Source organism: Hydra vulgaris, chromosome 06 (assembly GCF_038396675.1).
Source record: "Hydra vulgaris chromosome 06, alternate assembly HydraT2T_AEP".
NCBI classification, from domain to species: domain Eukaryota; kingdom Metazoa; phylum Cnidaria; class Hydrozoa; order Anthoathecata; family Hydridae; genus Hydra; species Hydra vulgaris.
In genome coordinates this window covers 2,429,707-2,437,590 of record NC_088925.1, presented here as the reverse complement: position 1 = coordinate 2,437,590, position 7,884 = coordinate 2,429,707, and the positions used below count along the sequence as shown (strand labels likewise).

Below are 7,884 nucleotides of genomic sequence, written 5' to 3'. Positions count from 1 at the left end.
TGATTTGATAAAGCATGAATTGTTTTCTTATCAGGTGCTGATTGATTACGATGTCTTTTTCGATATTGTTAACACAACTGACTTATTTTTTTGAATAAAAATAGTCACGACTTCTGCACGTTGTTGTGGATTGAATCAATTCATAATTAATTTTGTGCTATTCTACTTTACAGCTGTAAAAAAAAATAATGACAGTTAATATCAAAAAAAAAATTAACAGCTCTTTCAAATAGGGAAGTTAATTTTGCCTCACCCTGTATATCTGAAGTTCCCGCTTTGATTTTGAAATTCTATAACCGCACAAGAAAAAATACGGTGTTGCGTTGTTATCTTCCGTAATATGTTGCTGAACGCAAAGTAATTAATTTCGCTATTGAAAAAACTTGGAGACAATTGGTATTACTAGTTGTAAAGTACTATGTAATGTAAACACTCATAGTAAAAGTTGACTGTGATTGTAATTTAATTCAGTTTTTTTTTAAATTCCATGGTCACATAATATATTGTGTATTTTGAGTTATTGTAAGACGATTACAAGATGAAATAGATGGTTAGATGAATGTTAGGTTGATATAAATAGATAAATGTTAGGTTGTTTATCAGAAAATTAAGCAAAATAAGTATTAATAATTTTCCCATTTGAAAATTTTTAGCTGTATAAAATTATGATGGAAATTTTTTCGCATATAATCAGTACCATATAATCAGTTGCATATGATCAGGTACAATTTTTTTTTAAATATACTATACATTAAATAATTGTATTGACATTTTTAAATTATTACAAATTAAGAATTTTAATATTACCGAATATCATTTTTAAAATCTTTATCGTGTCATTTTAAACTAGAAAGATTTAAACATTTGTTGTAACACGTTCTTTCTTATACTATTAATTTTGATGATAAACTATTATTATTATTATTATTATTATTATTATTATTATTATTATTATTATTATTATTATTATTATTATTATTATTATTATTATTATTATTATTATTAGTTTTACTGTTTCTAAAAGTAAATTCCAAAAAATATAGTTTAAAATGCTTATTTTAAATAACTTTAACAAAATGTTTTTAAAAATAATCATTTTTAATAAATAGTTATTGACAAAACATATTTCATAATAAAAACTCAGATGTTTCTTACTTTTGTCACATTTATTTTGATAGAGTTAATTGTGCAATGAGTAAAAAAGAGATATAAATATTTTTTTTTCTTTGGAATCAAATTTATATATATATATATATATATATATATATATATATATATATATATTTATATATATATATATATATATATATTTATATATATATAAATATATTTATATATATATATATATATATATATATATATATATGTGTGTGTGTGTGTATATGCATATATATATACATATATATATATATATATATATATATATATATATATATATATATATATATATATATATATAAATATATATATATATATATATATATATACATGTACATATATATATATACATACATATATATATATATATATATATATATATATATATATATATATATATATATATATATATACATATATACATCTCAGAATTTGTTCAATTTTACCTCACTTGCAGTCCATAATAAAAAAATAATAACTGCAAAAATTTTAGTTTAAAAATTTCCTAAAATTTGGTACCCCAATAAGTTTTTTCTTGAGGAATTTAAAAATAGCACCCTTAAGACTCGATTGTCTCAGGAAATGCCTCCTTTATTCAATTTTTTTTCAAAATTATTGACTTGTAAATTTATTATTTTTGGAGGTAAAATGAAGACAGTGGCCCAAAATCCTGGGTAAAAAGTTTAATTGTATATCATTTTATTATCTTAGGTCTACTGAAAAAAGTTAGATTCATCAATTGTCTCTCTAATTCTTGATCAAAATTTGCGTTTAAAAATTGTGTCTTTTCAGAAAAATCTAAATTTTGTAACAAAAGCAATTGAAATGTTTTTTAAAACATTTATTTGAATAAAATATTAAATAGTGTTATTTATTAACTAGTTTAGAACATTTTTTTTTTTTGAATTTTTTTTTATACCTAAAATGAATTTTAAACATAATTTTTTTTTTAGTTTGAGAAACAATTTATTTTCATTATTTCAAATCGATAATTATTTACTTCTTATTTCAAAGTAAGCACTTAAAACTGAGATCTTTTCACATTTTTAAAAATCATAAATTTTAAAGCCAAAGATATTTAAATTTTTTAAAAACACTTTAACAATCAATATCTTTATTTAGTAGTTTAAGACTAATATAGTCATTGAAATAATAAGGTGGAAAGTGGGATTTCTTTAAACCCCCCTTCCATCCAAGGATTTGAAAGAAAGACAAATTCTAAATGCAAAATAGGTTAATAAAATTACAACAAAACTATTTTAAATGTATTCAATTTCTTTTTGTAACCTACTGCTTATTATCCAAATCTAAATTTGTTGTACATACGACCTGATATTGTTGTGGGTGTAGAAATAAGGCATATAACTTCAGAATTCAGCACTAAACACTTGTCATTTCTCATTGGCCAAAAGAAGTCAGAGTGTCACGAAATGACTTCTAATATGAACCTCGTGACCCTAGAAAATCCTTTTGGGGTATGATAGTTGGGATATATAGGAGTGTATTAGAAGTGATTTTGAAATCTTTTGTCATTGTCTGCAGAAGAAAAATCAAATCAATGTTTTCTATTATTACTGCTCTAAATAGTGACTTTAAATTTCATAGAAGTCTCCATTACAAAAAATTTGACATTTATTTATTCATTCTGTGCATCAAAACACTGTTTGCAACCAAATATTGACAAACAAAAACATAAACATTACAATTTCTTTAGGAAATGAAGTAATAAATTGATTTTTAACTATGAAATTCTGACTTTCATCAAAAACTTCAATATTTTTTCTGAATGACCTAAATTACTATCTTAATTCAGCAAAGGTCTAGATTTATATATAGATTCTGACATATAGCACACATAAAAAAATATAATTCTCTCTCTTTCTTTTAAGTAATGACATCAAAATGAATGTTTGCTGTTGTAATCGATCAAATAGCTAAGAAGATTCTTTGAGTAGTCTGGATCATTGCTAGGCCTTTTGAAATGTTGCCAATGATTGTTGTGATGCAGCAACTCTGTTGCTTGTTCGGAATACAGATCCAAAGAGCGGGATCCAAAGGGAGTGAGACTGTAAACCACAGATGATGTTAGCAAGTTTCATGTCACATGACAACACAATATTAAGGTACAATTTGTCAAGAATTTGTTTCACATTACCATACTTTTCAGGTAGATTTACTGAAACAGCTACCAACAATTGACATTTCACACCTGAATCTTTAAAAAGAGGCTTTTTGGATGGTCGGGAGACATTCTGTGCTTTTAAGGCAATTATTCCTAGAAAAACTTTCAAGAAACCTCCTCCTCCATCTATTCCAATCTTTATAAGTTCATTTGACTATGGACCTCAAATTTGGATGACAGTGTTTCTCAGAGCAATAAGATCTTTGCTGCGCACAATTAGTCTTGTGGACTCCTGGCTGTCAGTTTTGGTTGTGTCCATAATGTTGCAGGTAACAAACAAATCAGAAAGATGCTTTCCAAGTGATTTAAACTTTTCCCTAAAGTTTTTCTTAACTAGGCGATGTGGAGTAACTTGGTTGAGAGTTGAAACAAGCTTGTTCATTCCTCTGTTAGATAAGCCAGTCTAATTTTGAACTTGTAAGAGCTGTTGAGCAGTCAAAGTGGATGTTGGTGAAAAAAGTTATCTTTGCCTTGAAGATCCTAAAATTGAAATTATTTCTTTCATCAACATTTATTTAAAAAAATGCTAAATGATTGATTTTTATTTAGAGTGTTTATACCTGGAGTCACTGGAAGATTTCTTCCTTATCCTTCACTAAAGCAAACTGTGCCATAAGGAGATGGTGTTTTGTTGGCAATCACTGTAGCAGCTTTTTCATCTTTCGTTGCAACTTCAAGTAAGTTTTGTCTAAGCATTCCTTTGGTGCAGACATGGGGAATACTTCTTCCAATCAGTGAAAGGTATGCAGAACAGCACTTTTCAATAGCTGGCAGTTCTATTGGTGGATTGGTTGGGTTAGTTGCCTTGACTTTTTTGGACTTTTGAACCTTGCTTTCCTAACAACAGATCAAGCAATCACAAACTGATTATCTTGTTGTTGGCCAGACTTTAATTGTTTTATAATCAGGCAAAGAGGGAAGTTGGACATCTTGACCTGCTTCTTTTCTTCTTAGAATAGTGCGACATTTTTCACAAACTCCAACTGGAACTCTTTGGTCTTCAAAGTTGATTGGTTGGTCAAAGACTTTGGGGCAGCTTTCAATCATAGCAGCAGTGAGTTGTCTAGAGGATTTATTTAAACAAAGAAAACATACAGTTTTCCTGTTTTCATCATGACATTTTGCTTGATTAGGCATTTTAGAAATGTTGATTGCACTTTTGCTCTTCATAAATTTTCTTAACAAATGCTTTAGCATTCAGCCCTTTCCCGAAATTTTTCAAATAAATAAACAATGCATATAACTCATGTAAAAATGTAAACAATATCTCTATTTGCAACCTTTATGACAAAATATAACAAATTCTTGCCTTAAAATAAGCTTTTTACTTGCTTTGACTTCACAAAAAAACTTCGAAAAATGCTCAAACTTCAAATCAATCTTCCTTCCACGGATGATGACAAAAAATTACAAGATCACTTCTAATATACTCCTATATATCCCCACTATCATACCCCAAAAGGATTTTCTAGGGCCACAAGGTTCATATTAAAAGTCATTTCATGACACTGAAGTTTTTACCTGGTCCATGTGGATGCATGAATCTGACTTTTGTATCAAGCTCACTTACATCTTCAGCAATCCTTACCCACCAAAATTCATCATAAAAACATGCAATATAATCCATTTTTTTATTGTTTAATGAAATCTCTTTATTATGTTATCTTTTTGGAAAGATATCGAATATTTCAATACATGTATCAATACTTATTTTTTTATAACTTATAGTGTTTGAAGCAATTGGAATAAAATGATAATCCTTGTACATTCTTGTACCAGGAACTGTTCTTCCACCTAAATATCTTTTTTCTAATTGTGCTCATGTTTGGTTGATTTCATCTTTAGAAAATAATTTAAAACAAATTCTAATTATCAGTCCCACCAATACCATCACAGGGGGATTTACCATTACTGGTAGCAAAAAAAATCCATTCAGCATTTAAATCAAAGTCTTATCTGTGATGACAAAGATTGATAAAGTTTTTAAAATTTTTAAATTGTGCTGCTCAACCATCGGAAAAGTATTTCACACTTAATACACCTGGTAGATTTTCTTTGATATATCTAGTTATATCTTCCTTGCTCTATCTGTTCTATCTATATCTTCCTTGATCTATCTAGTTATATTTCTCTGAGTCTTGTATATAAATTCTTATGGCATTTGCACCTTATTAAAATGTCTAGATCACGGTCATTGTTAATGTTGTTGTTTAAAATGGGGCTTTTTATTTCTGTTGTTAAAGAAATTTCTTTAATGTTATATGCTGATGAGACTATTTTTGCAACTTTGTCAATAGTGTTCTCAAACTTTTGTTTTGCTGCAGGCAATTTTAAAAGACTATTTTCACTGGTGAAATTCCAAGCAATTCTATAGTGTTATCTAACTCAATTTTTTTTTCACTTTTTGATTCCCATTCCTCCTGTGAATTTAAATCTTTATCAGTTTCTCCTGTTTTTATGTAACATTTACTGCAGAATTTCCAACCTGGGGTTACATAAAAATTATTTTCTTGCAAAAATTTTGCCAAGTCTAGGGAAATCTTTATATTACCTAAGAAACAAATTTAGTTTTAAGTTTTTAAAATTGTGAAATAAAGTGAAAATATAAATTTTATTACAAATATTAAATTGTTTTTCTTTTAATTTCCATATCAATTCTGTTGTAATTAATGTTAGATTTGATACCTTTTATAGCAATTTTATAACTTTCCTTGTGTTTTCCAAAAGGATTGCAACACTTTGTAATTTTTCTCTTAGAATATTTTTTTATAGAAATGCTTGTGATAACAACATATAATTCTTATTGAGCAATATTTTTTCTTTAAATTTGCTCGCCATATTATTTCTTCTTGTTTTTCACAAGGAAGATCTTGGAATTGAACAAAACCTTGTTTTCTAGAAAATCCAGTTTTGTGACAATGAATGTTAAGACTATTTCCAGTGTCACATTTCTCCATATTAAATATGTTTATTATTTATGTTACCTGCCAAAAAAATAAAAAAACAATAACATTCTCAATCATTCCTTAAGAAAATACAAACAAGTAAAGTGCAACCTTTAAAAAGAACAAAACAAAACTTTTCTATATAGTAAAAGGTACGCATTCACTGATTTGAACTGAAATAAAGAAAATAAATTGTTTCTCAAACTTAAACTAAAAAAAAAAATTATGTTTTCAAATTGAGTTTTAATAATTATTTATTATTAATTCATTTTAAGTATTAAAAAAAATCAAAAAAAAATTCAGGGAAATTGGGGGGGGGGCGCAGAGTTGGTCAGAACCCCCTGGCCCTCCATAGCCCATGACTTTAAATGTCCTAAACTAGTTAATAAATAACACTATTTGATATTTTATTCAAATAAATTTCAATTGCTTTTGTTACAAAATTTAGATTTTTCTGAAAAAACAATTTTTAAACGCAAATTTTGATCAAGAATTAGAGAGACAATTGATGAATCTAACTTTTTTCAGTAGACCTAAAATAATAAAATGATGTACAATTAAACTTTTTACCCAGGATTTTGGGCCACAGTCTTCATTTTACCTCCAAAAATAATGAATTTACAAGTCAATAATTTTGAACAAAATTGAATAAAGGAGGCATTTCCTGAGACAATCGAGTCTTGAGGGTGCTATTTTTGGATTCCTCACGAAAAAAACTATTGGGGTACCAAATCTTAGGAAATTTCCCCAAGCCATTACGAAGATACTATATGTCAAAGTTGCTTTGAAGTCGCTTCAGATAATTACTAAAATGCTGAGTCAGCATTATTTCAACTGAAGATCTCTGGAATCCATGTGTATTTTTAACTAAAAATTTTGCAGTTATTATTTTTTTAATATTGACTGCAATTGAGGTAAAAATGAACAAATTCAGAGATGTAAGGGTGTCAAAAATGTTTTTTTTTGGGATGATTTCATATGGAATTACCTATATATATATATATATATATATATATATATATATATATATATATATATATATATATATATATATATATACATACATACATACATAATAACTATTGCCCCTGTTTCATTTTTTCCCATCAGTCAAGCCAGTATGCAATATAAATGATACCTTTATGTTTAAATACTGTAATCTCCTTAAGGATGATTCCCATCCTGTCACTTCTGATGAAGTCCAATCTATCATAAATCATATGACCTGTGGAAAAGCAGCTGATCATTTTGGACTTTGGTTAGAGCATTATCTAGCCCAAATTACTTTAATTTATTATCATTGTGTTTTTCCTTCATGCTTTGCCATGGACACTTGCCTATTGGTGCTTCACACTTTTATTTCTCCTGAGATTGAAGATAAGAAATCCAAGTTTCTGGAACATGTTCTCTAATTTCTGGAACATATTCATAAACATTATAACGGTTTTTTAATATACTTGATAACATATATTTTTTATATATATACATATATATGTATAAATTAGTAGAATTAATTTCTAAATGTAGGCACGTAAATGAAGTCGGCAATTTTTTGCTGACCTCAAACACATTTAGATGGGCAGTTGATCCGGTATTGCC

The 7,884-nt window shown here is 27.3% G+C and overlaps 1 protein-coding gene across 1 annotated transcript in view; it reads left to right on the top strand.

Moving 5' to 3' along the window:
- The first annotated feature begins 633 nt into the window (after nucleotides 1-633).
- The window catches only part of LOC100207443 (E3 ubiquitin-protein ligase RING2), a 30,045-nt gene continuing 22,794 nt past the window's right edge, over nucleotides 634-7,884 (top strand). The window contains exon 1 of the mRNA XM_065798959.1: nucleotides 634-722. The gene's annotated coding sequence lies outside the window, so the exon portion shown is untranslated. The remainder of the gene's footprint in view (nucleotides 723-7,884) is intronic.